We start from the raw sequence: 12,885 nt of genomic DNA, 5'->3' as shown, positions 1-12,885 counted from the left end.
TTATGTGCGATAAGGGTCTCATTGTAAGGTCTCCTTATTATTAGCTGTGGATTTCTTTCTATTGCCTTCCATTTTAAAAGTACTGCTTAAAGTATCTCCTCCAACTTAAAAATTTTGCAAAGGACCAAGGCAGCCAAGAGTTTAAACTTATATCATGGTGGTTACAATGACCATGCTAGTTAGGTTTCTATCTGCTCATCTTTGCGTACAATCTATTTTGCAAAACGCTGCGGAGTGTACATGTCAGGTCATTATTTGAGTGCTGCAAGGTCAGCTGCCTTGTCTCTAGACTTCTGTTTAGTTTGCTTTTATTTCATCTTTTTACTGTATTGCATTTTTTCAGTGGAAATAAATTGTTCAGTATATATGCATAGAATTCTCATCTAAACCCCTCAGGAAATATTTTCTGGAAATACAAATACATGACACACCACCCCTGGCAAGTAATATTTTTTTGTACACTTTTTGTGTTGGAAAGAAATCATGGATGATTTTACTTACTAACTAAGTAGAAGCATTTCTTTGGGTGTATCTCACTTTCACATAGTGAATAGGCAAATGTAATTGGACACTGTAATATTAAAATACTGAATATAATGTTTGAAATAATTTAAATTAAAAATAATTTTTAAAATGTACAATTTATTTCAAACCTCTTAATTTGGTCAGATAAAAAGAAAAATGAGCAATTCAATTTAATTCCTGTAGTCCATGGAATTTTATTCTAGTAAAAAAATAAGTGGATGGTTAAGAAGGCCTGTGAGGAGTGTAGACGTTCCTGATCTACTCATCAGTTGTGCAGGTGACAATCTCATTATGGTTTATCTAATTTAATTTTCTTCATTATGCCTTTTTTTCAAACTCAGGCAGCATTTCCTCACACATGTGTAGTTTCACACAAGTGTATTAAAAATGAACAATGAAACCAAAAAATCCTGATGTCAAGCTCTCAAAATTTAGGAAATATCAAAATTAAGGTGGCATGAAGTGCTTTAAGTCCTTTTGTGGCTATGCATGAATTTGCAGCCTTTAATCACTTCCATTTGTGATTTATTTATTTATTTATGTATTTATTTATTTATTTTCCTCTATAGGACCCCTGCCTTCTCTGATTTAGCTGTTGGGGGTCACTAAAAAGGATTCATTTGGGTTGAATATTAGGAGAAGATACTGTCTTTAAGTTTTGTAAGATTAAAACTGAAGCGATGATTTCAGGAACAGAAAAAAAAGGAATCTTGACCTTATGTTTGAAGTAGTTGAGTTGTGACCAGAAAATTGAATTTTACCTTTGTCTCACCCCAGAGCTCCTGTGAATGCTAGACAAATTAAAATTTTTGAATGTTTAGTAATTTTTTCTCCTTGTTTGCTGTTGTCCAGCCTGGATCCCTTGGCCCAACATGCAAAAATGCTGAATTTTCAGACCTGTGGTGTGTGATACTGTAAGCTGTGTTTTGAAAGTAGTAAGTCTCCGTAATGATGTGGTCTGGACTATTGCAAATTGAGTAATTTAATAGAAATTTCAATCCTTACTCTCCCTGTTTCTTGGCTTCCATTTTGCAAAATGTCAATACTGCTCCTTTGTTTTAGACATTTTCCTTAGATTTGGATGAATTGTTCTCTGGAGCTGCCTTTTCCTGTCCACTGACTATAGGAGGGGGCCGAGACAGTTTAGATTAGCAAGGGTTATAGTTTAGGTGGGATTTTCCTCGCTTGAGTACACACAGAAGATGATTGAACCAGCATTGCTTGGACACACTTTATCTGGGCATTTACTAAATGTTTGGAACAACACATCTGCAATATAGCCAATATCTTTAACATTTTATATGGACAAGAAAACCCTATTTGAATATAATGTATGAGGTTGGCACACAGTGGTAGTATATATGCATGCTTAATCATGTCTTAAATATGTTTTATAGTGCTTTTGTAGGTATTATTCAATACAATGTGACTTTAAGTAGTTATGTTTAAAATACATCTTTCCAAAAATAAACTAAAAATCTCCTTATCCGTAAAGGTCTTTTGTATTAATTCAAACTTGTTTTGGTTGCATATTCTGACAAAGAGTGACTGCAATGCTTGTAAAGAGACTGTGACCCTAATTTAGTCAGCTTACATCAGAGAGACTGTTGCATCAGAGCACCTTCTTTTGAGGACACAACATACAAGCAAATGTACTGCCACCATGGCAAACAGCATTGCAGCTGAAAAATGATAAAAGAATACTGCTAATAAAGCTGCTTGCTGATAGAAGCAGGACATAATATATTATAAAAAAGTTCCATTTTTATGCAACGTTTTTCAACCAGACGTTAAAGAGTATTTCAAAGTGGTTTACAGAATAACAAATTGCATAGTGTAATTCACTGAGTACATTTGTAAAGGTAGAATCTGTCTTCACTTTTACTAGGTGTGGATATTACGATCTATTTTATTATATGGTCCTCAAGAACGATGGAGTTAAACATTTTTGTATATATTCATATATTTTAAAGTTGGTTGAGGAGAGTTGAATTATGCTATGTAAATCCGATTAGGACTTTGTTTTTTTGTGTGACATGGAACAAAAGATGTTTTTTATATAGCAACTGGAAAATACGTGGTTATTTTGAAATCATTGTTGTCTTCCTAGGTTTGGGAGGAGCAGTCAAACATTGGCACTGGAATGTTTTCCTTAAAAATGAACAAGAGAAAATTATCCAAATCTGTAACGCTGTGCGAAGATTTAACATAAGTCCTTACACTACTTATGCCCTGTTTTAAGAACTTCAGTAATGCCAAACCTTGACACAGAAATGGATTTCATTATCAAGATAGTAAAAAAAAAAAAAAAGGGTGAAATTGGCAGTGTACAGTAATTCTTATCAGTTGGCTGAAATATTGCCAACTGTGTTTTGATATTTGCTCCCCAGGTATCATATTTAAAAAAAATTAGTTGGCACAGCCTCTGTTATTTTCTGGCAAATAGGTATAACAGATCTATGTAATGAATAATTTATACCATAAAATGTTCCAAAAATAATCAGTCTTGAAATTAACTTAAGATGGGACTTGATTTATGAATAGCGGATAAGCTCAGCATAAAGTTAGTTGGTATTAAATCCCCAATTTAATCCAAATAATCAGATACACTTAGTTGGCAGAAGAACATTCCCATAGTGTAAGTGGGAAGCTTAGGTTTTAATGAAAAAGAAGTTTAAGCACTGTGAAATATTTCTGGAATGGATGCTTATTTTAAATATTTTAATTCTTCTCCACATCAAAATCAGTTCTACTAGTTCTAATACCCCATGTTCCTGACTGCCAGATCCTCATCATCACCAGTGCTTGTACTTCTTAGGTGCAGCTTAACTGTAACAAAGAACTATAGTAAAAAATAGGCAATACAGTACAGCATTGTCTTTCCCATAACCTCGTCTGCACAAGTCTCTTTTTGACTGGTTAAACAGATGATAGTACATCTAATACCAGCCAGAAGTTTAAAGAAATTGGAATACAGGGATCTTTCTCTTAATGAGGTATTGTTGTTCCAAATGCAAAAACAGATTTCTGATTTTGAAGCATAACACTGGGGTAGATCAAGGAGTATTAATTAAAATGTTTTAAAAAATGAAGTACCAATTAGGAGTGCAAAGTGAAATACATAATTTTTTCTTGCATTAAACTTTGTCAAAAACCAGCAGTTAGAGTAAACCTGATAAGAGTCTGTTTTCCCAGTGGTGTATTCTTAGAAAATTATGATTTAAACTATGCACAGCAGTTTTAAATAAGTATTTTTGTCAAAAAAAGCCTCATATTAGTGGTACTTGGTCCAAAATTTGTTTGGTTTCCAGGATTCATTTTCTTCTTCCCCATATTTTTACTTATCCAGGGAACTGAAGAAATCACTTGCTGCTTAACTTCATTCACTTGTTTTCATAAACAACCCAACAACACAGAATTTTTTCCAAAGCTGAAACTTTACACGCTGTTATAACTTCTCTTTCTTAATGGGAGAGCAGTAGTATCATTAAATGCCTTCCATAATGCTGAATATTTTATGACAGAAGCAGGAGGAAAAAATGTTTTGAATGCTACTGAAGTGTGATTTTGTTCTGGTGTTATTATACATACACACCTTACACTACCTTTAAAATGAAGCAAATTATTTTTTCAAGAGGCTTTGTAAGTGTCTCAGAAATCAAATTATTACTGAGGTAGTCCTGCTTTTCATAAGTTGTCTTGACAATTTTGCTTTTTTACGGCTAAAAATATGTTACTGAAATAAAAACAAACAAGGATGGCTGAAATTGGAAACAAGCTTGGTCATTAATTATCGCTTTGCTTAAAATACACACCCATGCTTAATTTCCATTGGAACATTTAAGAGGTACCTGATTAGTAAAGCACTAGACTTAAAAAAATTTAAATCACAAACACAGCATAGTGATTATACATTTTTAATGCGTCTAATTTGAATTTATACAATCTAGTATTTCAATGACTAAACCTCTAGTTTAGATGTGGTTTAGTTTAGATAGAATAACTATTACCTACTCTAAGGTAGTGGTTAAGGAAGCAAAATCTCTTCATGGGCAGCTGTTAGAAAGACCACTGCTACTACTCCTTACCTTCTTTAGGTTATGCTTCTAACAAAATCTGCTTACAATTACGGTGTATGTGGGAAATAGCTCTTCTATGGAATTGTGACTTACACTTCCTAAGCCATGACAAAATGAATTTACAGCCTACGTTGCCCGCTACCGTAGTGCTGAGTGGCAAGTAATCTCTGCTGGGACCTGTCTGCAACTGGGAAAAATCCAAAAAGCAGCTAGCATCGTGTTTGAAGTAAAGCCACTAAACCTGGTTTTATGCTAACGCAGCGTGAGAGAATAAAAAACGAGAACACTTTTTCAGCCCTGAGCAGCACCCCGCGACAGGAAGATTTTATACCTCCTCTTTGGTATGCAGCTATGCGTACTCTCAAAGGATGTGAGAAGGCTAATAGAGGACTAGTGTCTAAGAGGATGGGGGAATGCTTGCTCTTTAAGGAACTGGAGGCTTTCTCTTTCTTGATTTTGAGAATCAGTTTCTAGTTATTTACAATATTGAGCAGCATTGTGACAGTGAATTTTACATATTAAAGATGCTACACTGAAATGTAGAAGACATGGAGATAGAAGTTTTAACCCAAGTTTTCTCTGGTTTACATTCCTTTTTAAGTGAAGTCACAAAAGGAAGATACACGCGTGTGAAAGCCACCAAATTGTAGCTGCCGAAGCATCATAGCTTACACCACTGATACACATTCAGATCTACTTCATCAATCCAGTTTTCCTACTTCTAGAGTTCCTAAAATAATGAGCCTTTTGAGTATTGATAATTAGGGGCTTCATGCTGACAGTGGAGTCATAAACAAATTTACCAATAAATCGTAATTGACCATTACTACTTTCTATTAACAACCCTATCGGAAATTTTCATTGTTATTTACTTAATTAGTAGAACACATGTTGATTTGAAAGCATCTGAAAAAAGTGTGAATGAAAAGCTTGTAACTGACTTTTGAATTTTTTAAGCCTTGATTAAATTCCTGGTTTAGGTGATACAAGCTGCCAGGAGGGCAGTATTAAAAAACATATCCATTGTGCATAATCTTTTCTAATTTGAATATTCATGAAGAATTGAAGACTCGACAGAAAATAGCAAAAGGTGTGTGCTTTGCAATGACAAACAAAGGGAATCCTGAGAGCTGCAAAGGTATATCTGGAGTCTGGTGGCATCCCGTTCCACTCTGATTTTGCAAAGTAGTGTTCTGTTGCTACCAAATTCCTGACATAAATTTCTTTACCTGGAAATACATTTCTTGCCTTATGTTTTATATAGAACTAGAAGGTATGTAATTAAAGAAGAACTGTATATCTTAATTCCTCACTAGTCCAACTTTATTACCCTGCAAATTATCTTAGTACATCACCTGTAATCATATTCTATATGACGGAAAAAGAATTGGATCTTTAATTGTTAGTCTCTGGATAAGATCTGATCACATCATAGTTGTTTAATTACCTGCTCATGTTTACTCTCAAGGTTGACTTTATTTTACAGCCTTTCAAAGAAATGCAGCCATATATGTCACTTTAAGTAATGTGTCACTCATCAGTAAAAATTACTAATGCTGCCTGGGCAAAATCTAATCATATTGAACCAGGAGAGAGAAAGGAGAGGGGGGAAGAAACCAAAAAAGTGCCATTTTATGAAGTGCTAAGCGAGTAATGAATTTTAGCAGAGTCAAGATTTGCTTTTCGTCGTCGTATTAGATAGTGGTAGTGAGGCTTAGTCGCCATTCTCAAATAGAGATTCTCTTAGTGCCAGCCACATTTAATCACATTTTGCAGAAGGCAGCTGGGCATTGCCGATTTGCGCTGTGTCAGCCACTTTCTGTGCAAAGGAGTGTCTCATCGCTTGGATTTTAGCATTCTGTAGCGGAAAACTTCCCTCTTCTTAAAATTGGCTCAGCAAATAGCTTGTGTGGGAATATAACTGTAAGAGCATTACAATCAGATCTACCAAGAAAAAGCACAAATGTTATGTGGAATTTTAAGATGGCTTTTGAAAAGATTTTCACAAAATCTTTAAAATGTATAGTGCATTGTTAAATTCCGGCAGCAATTAAGTTTATCTTAGATTTTTTAGTAAATGTGTCTTTGGTAATGGTTGAAAATTATTATCTGGTTCAGTGGTTTGAAACACCTTTGGGCATGTTTGAAAAGTCTTAAGTGTATTTCAGCTGCGTCAAACAGTACCAAAAGATTTCGTACGTGGAAAACCTTGGAATCTGTAGGTATCAAGATTTCTTCTAGCTACTAATCTCATGAAGACTGAAGGGGAGACGGTATCCTTTCAGATGTGGTATAAATAGCCAAAGAAAAGAAGTGTCAAAAAGGAAATAGCAAGATAAATCAGTATTTATGGAAGGTACACACAAGTGTACTTAGAGTGGGTTAATCACCTCACATATTTATTTTTGGAAATAGAAGGGTGTCAGCAGATTGATACAGTCATTGACATAATGAATATTAAATGTGTAACGAGTCCTGTGCAATAAATGAGGATACATATCAGGTAATAATATTTGCAAGTATATTGTGTATTAAATGAATATGCAGTTTGTCCTACCATTTTCTTCTAGTGCATAATATCTCTGCTGCCTGTTTAGGTTGAAAGTATTGCAGAAGGCAGAGGAGCTTCAGAGCAAAATGATATTATACATACTTTTTAAATTGCTGGTGGTAAGGAACTTTTTGAGAGTTATTATAAGATGTCTGTATTCATGTAAGGATAGCTTCAAGAATCTTACATTTAAAAGGTAATTATGAGAAAATACAAAAAGTTTGAGATTTGGGAGCTGTGATTTATTAGTCTGTTATTAATTCTTTCACTGGAATGACCTATAGACCTATGGTTGTTTATATGCTCTCTGGGTACAGCATAGACAGAGACTGAAAAGCTCCTTGATATAAAATAGTAAAATATTCAGAAGACAATTTGTACCCTTTCTCAGGTATCCTGGTTAATATACAATGAATCATTTTACCCACTGATTCATTCTTCCATGCAAAGCGACCTGCTTCAGCTAAAGAATGGTAAGACGGCTTAAGCAATCCTTTGGGAAATATGATTTTGAACCCTTTTAAGACACGGAAGAAGAAAGTGAACCAGGATCTTCCCTGTGATGGTTGAATGTGTTCACCAGTTAATTTAGGGCAGCAATCAAGCCATTGTCTAAAAGTAAGGCATTAAGTGTGTCTGTCTTTTTTTTTTTTAATTTAAAAAAAAAGAAAGCAAGAAAGAGGGAGGGGGAGTTGTTAGACCCCAGAGAGCTTTCAGCATAGTGAATCTCAAGAGGAGGAAGGGAACTGTTGGTAAGCCAGGGTAACACTACTGAATTCTGAATAAAGCTGGTATTTAAAATACCCTGTTATTTTGAACATTTCCTATTGATTAGCTTAAATGGTTCTACATTCCGGTATGCTCATTTTCATGGATCTTAACGTGAGGTATCTTAGTGTGTATTTCTCTTAGAATTTTGGTTAAGATCGGGAATGCATTTTTGAAAGGAATCACCACCCAGTTGCCACCAATTGCTACGCTTTGGTTCACATTACGGCATGGTCTTGAGTGTGCAAACTGGATTCCTGTCAAGGGACACTAAAGCTGAGGATGTATTCTGACTGCTAATGAGCATGCCATCTCTGCGACCAAACTAGTCGTATCTTCGAAACGTGTATAGCACGTCTGGCTGGTCCTCAACACCAACTGCTTTGCTCTACAGAGCTGTTCCCGTTGCTCCACAATAGTTACTGGTATGAAGTGACTACTAAAACCACTCTTATGTTTGCTGTATCAAAGGTATATTTGTGTTTTAGTTTCACTGACTACAAAAGTTATTTCATTCCTATTTTGATAAGAGAATTTGTGGAATTCACATATCAGTAGTCTCAAGGTCGAAAGCCAAAAGTTAATACACGGATATATACTGCTAGGGTATTAAATTTTATCATTTGTATGTTTTTATAAGAACTGTATGCATATGTTTTTAACTGAAATAATCTGGTCTACAATGTTATTAAGCAACTATATTTAAGAGTAAGGGACTTGGTGTGTGTTTTCTACTACAGAGGAGAAACATAAAAAGGGATTTTGTCTGGTAGATACAATCTTTAGAAAAAACCAAAACACACAGGGAAAATATTCATGTCTCCTAAAACACGGCAGTAAAGTTGACATTTCAAGTGAATTTAGCCTTATCATTCCGTGTATCATTTACGGTGTTCTTAATTAGGGAAGAATGAGGAATTTCCAGGCCTTTCTGAGGATGCTTTAAAACAGCGGCACTAGCTGTGACCTTTCAGTTCCTGTGGGCTCAGCAAAAGATGGCTGATTAATGTCACATCTTAAACTGTGTCAACTGAGCTGTTAATTCCCTTTTTAGTAAACAGCCCGTTGTCAATGTGGCTCAGTTTGACGGAATAAAATATCCTTGTGTTTTAGCTGGCTACTTTATATTAATAAGAATATGTGTATCTATTTAGTAGTATAAAGTTACATGGAAATTTTCTTTAATTACTCTAGTGACTAGCCTAAATGAGTAAGTCAGGGGCACCCAAAAAATAGCATTCCTAACATTTGTTTGAAGCTTCTTAAAGGATGTCCAAGAGGTTTTTTTAATTTGGCACATTCAGATGTTAGAGAGATCTGAAAAGGAGGATATAAGAAACATTTTTATAGAAAGCTTTTCTATAGAAGATTAATTCTTTAAATATGTTTTTATAGCCTTGAATTAATGTTTTATTTTTGTGCTTTATCAGTTGAAAATAAATGATGGCACTTTTTAAGAAGAGAGGGAGGGGGAGGAAGAGAGAGAAAAGCAGGATGGGAAAAAAATAATGGGATTGCAAGAAGCGTCCTTGGCATAGAAGGGGAAATGTGAGCATACACACATTCATAAGAATGAGAACATTCCACTTGGAGAGATACACAGAAACCCTTATAGGGGATAATGGGGTGAATTAAGGAATAGTGCCGTGACAAAGTGGAAAGAAGGATGTGGAGGGCACACAGAGAGCCTTCCCCCAGAGCAGGGTAGAGTGTTTATAGAAAACCTCTGAAGCACAGGCAGGTAAGTGGGTACATATAGGATATAAGTAAAGTTTAGGGAGCTATAAAACTTGCATAATAAACTTAGACTGCAAAAAAATATGTACTGTGCAATCCATTTCTGTATTTCATCTTGTTACTGGAAAAAAATTCCGGAAGTGGGGAGAGAGAAAACTAGTCTGATTTAATAAGTAGCCTTTGATGATTTTGTGATGCTTTTGGTGATCACACATTTTAATATCACTCTGTTTTGCATTATGTTGGGAAAATCTGGACTTCAAGGAGCTGAAAAGCAAGAATCAGTGCTGATGAAGATGTAAGGAGCTAAATAAATATTACTTAAAGGACTTCTCAAAGGGGAAAAAAAAACAACCCTATGAATGTGCTGACCCTGTCTTGAGAGTTAAGTTAGATGGTACAATTTAAAGCTTTGTTCCAACATCTGACAGACACACTCTGCATGCTGATGCATAATATCTGAAGATTGTGTGCTTGAAAGAAAGCCTTTTCTGAGCTACATTCTATTTTTGTAGAATAAAGCAGCTGCTTTTTGGAGCAGAGATCTTTTCAAGTGCTCAATCTTCTAGTTCAAGTTGAGTATTAGCCAAGTATTGTGAGGAAATTTTGTGTATGCTTTCTCCCAAGCTGCTGAAGTGGAGTAAAGCAAACTACTTCGACCATAAATTGTGCAAATGTGTAGCTTGACCCCAAGAGGTGGAAGTAAGTTTGCTGCTGTACCTTACTCCCAAATTGTCACTGCCTCAGCAATCCAAGAGCATGGAAAGTTTGGGGCAATTTAAACATGATTTGAAAAGAAATACAGATGAAGTAAAACTATCTTTTAGAGAGACTATATGAATGGATTGCTGTGGTCTGCCCCGATCATTTCTGACAGAAAAAAACATTGCTTAAGGAAACAGACAACTGCAAACCCAAATGTAGCCTTACTAATGGAGCAATTGTAGCTGCAGTACTGCCTTCCACAAGTAATAGCAAGTGGCTTTGTACATTTGTTGTTTAGAAAATCTTCTTTTAAATGTTAGGTGTAAGGTGCCCATATCATTCTGTAAATATGTTGAAGTCAGCAATTGCAGTTACGTGCAACATACAGCTACACAGGAAGCGCCACACTTACTGTGGCCGTAGATGCTTGTGTTGTGTTTGAGAATTTGTTTTGCAACTTTTGGGGTTTGGGTTTTTTTTTAGATGGGGGGGAAAACGTATCAGAGAGATCGGAGCTGTACAAAACAGGCACAGGGAAGCTGAAATATCCTGATCCAGCAGTAATAAATTATGTATGTGTTGTCTTAAAGAGCTTTTAGAACTCCATAAAATAACTTTTAAAACTCCATAAAATATAAAATTAGGACAGAAATTAGTTTCTAGGCTATAGTATATGCCTGTAACCTAATCCATAATAAGAAAAAATAGCAGAACAATATATAGGAAGAAAGTGGTGTGGACAAAAAAAGGAAAAAATATTGAGTTACTCTTATATGCAGTGATAATGGCATAGTACAGCAGTCTTGCCAGTATATTAATATCCTGAAAAAGAATATTAATATAAAATCTGTTGCTCTGGTGCACCAGATAATTACCAAATTATGCAAGACATAGAAGATTTAGCACAATAAGGATAGATACTGGCTTTTTCCCTTTATTGAAGAAATTCTAAAAAATTCTGGTGGTGATGTTCATGTTCGTACAGAAATTTTTGCCAATAGTTTGAGCCATACTGTACCTGTGATCAATGGCTTTAATCCGTGACAATAACAGGAAAGTTGTATTCCTTTGCATTATACATATGAGATCAGATTAGTGTGGTGATTCTATATTTTGAAGTTTAATAGCCGTTTTTGTATGCTAATGTGGTTATATTAATTACAGTGTTTTGAGAGTTGATTTTGAGTACATTTCAGAGAATTCTGGGGTCAGGAAAAGCAGCTATTGAAAGGGTAGCTAAAAGAACAGCTTTTGAATGTTGGGAAATAATGAAAAATGAGAAAGTAAAAGGGAAATACAATAATCTAGGAGAGTTTGGTTTGAAAGGTGGAGATTCAGTCCAAAGAGAGGTAGGATTAGTACACTGAGTAATGGAAATGTAGAAAATATGTGAGTTAGAAAGGGGAAACTAATTCAGGTTCCAGAGGTCAGTGAATGATAATACCTTCAAATGGTAAAATGTTCTCCTGTTTGCTGTTTCTATTTGCATGTGATAAAGTTGGAAGAATAAATGCGAAAAACATTATTTTGAGAGTCCTTTTTCTAGCTTTAAATATATGTAAATTACTTTTTTCCATTTGAAGAAGGCATCCAGAGAAAACACATGACCCTGTTTCCTTTTGTACTTTGTTCAAACACTTCTGGTAAAATACTAGCAATAGTAGCATCCTTATTTTAAAACAACTGTAAACGTGGAAATTCGCCCTTTGACACTTGGAAACGTAGGTAGATTTCAAAGATGCAAGCTTGCTTTGTCAGTGCTGTAGTTTATTGAAAGATGGGATAATAAATTGAAACAGATGGGTATTTATTGGAAACTTCTTGTAACTTTATTAGTTCCTTCATATTGTGCAGTGTGTTTGAAGAAAAAAAAAATAGTGTGAGGCTAAAGGACATAACTAAGTTTCTATAATTGGAAAACAGAGAATTATAAAAGGTTTTTCTTTTGTTTCTGTCCTTAAAAGAAGGCAGAGGTTTTGGAGCTAGGTTAAGGTTTATTACCTGAACTGATGTAGTTTCAGAGTCAGCTGAGAATGAGACCTTGTTGTGTTTACAGTGTATAAACATAGAAGTCATCATCCCCTTCTCAAGAGAGAGAAAAAATAGCCAAGGACATAACAACGGCATTGCCTCTGTGACTGGCAGCGTAGGAGGTTAGCGCATGCACGTTAAAGGTTGTATTTGTAATTTCCTATCTTTGGAGAGGGCAGAGGAAGAGAGGAGATCGTCAGATGTTAAATAAAATCAGCATGAGGAGAGTGACAAAGGCAGAATAGAAAAAGGAAGGGAAATTTTACAGCTGTGGAGCATGACTGGAAAGTTTAAAGCCCATGTTCTTACCTCATTAACTAACCCAGGGTAAAATCCTAGGAATGGCGAAGTGATTGATCTCACATGTAAGTAGATTGGGATAAACTCTACATTTCTCCTGGGGATTTACTTTGGCCACCTGTGAACTGTGGAGAACTACGGATACCTCGTCTTCACTGGATTTTACCAAATTCTGGTTAAGAAGTTGTG

The 12,885-nt window shown here is 35.2% G+C and overlaps 1 protein-coding gene across 1 annotated transcript in view; it reads left to right on the top strand.

Moving 5' to 3' along the window:
• Positions 1-12,885, top strand: part of PHF14 (PHD finger protein 14) — a 180,426-nt gene that overhangs the window by 128,769 nt on the left and 38,772 nt on the right.

The sequence above is a fragment of the Pygoscelis adeliae genome, unplaced genomic scaffold, assembly GCF_000699105.1.
Source record: "Pygoscelis adeliae isolate BGI_AS28 unplaced genomic scaffold, ASM69910v1 Scaffold15, whole genome shotgun sequence".
Classification (NCBI taxonomy): Eukaryota; Metazoa; Chordata; class Aves; order Sphenisciformes; family Spheniscidae; genus Pygoscelis; species Pygoscelis adeliae.
This window is presented reverse-complemented; position numbering and strand designations above follow the sequence as displayed.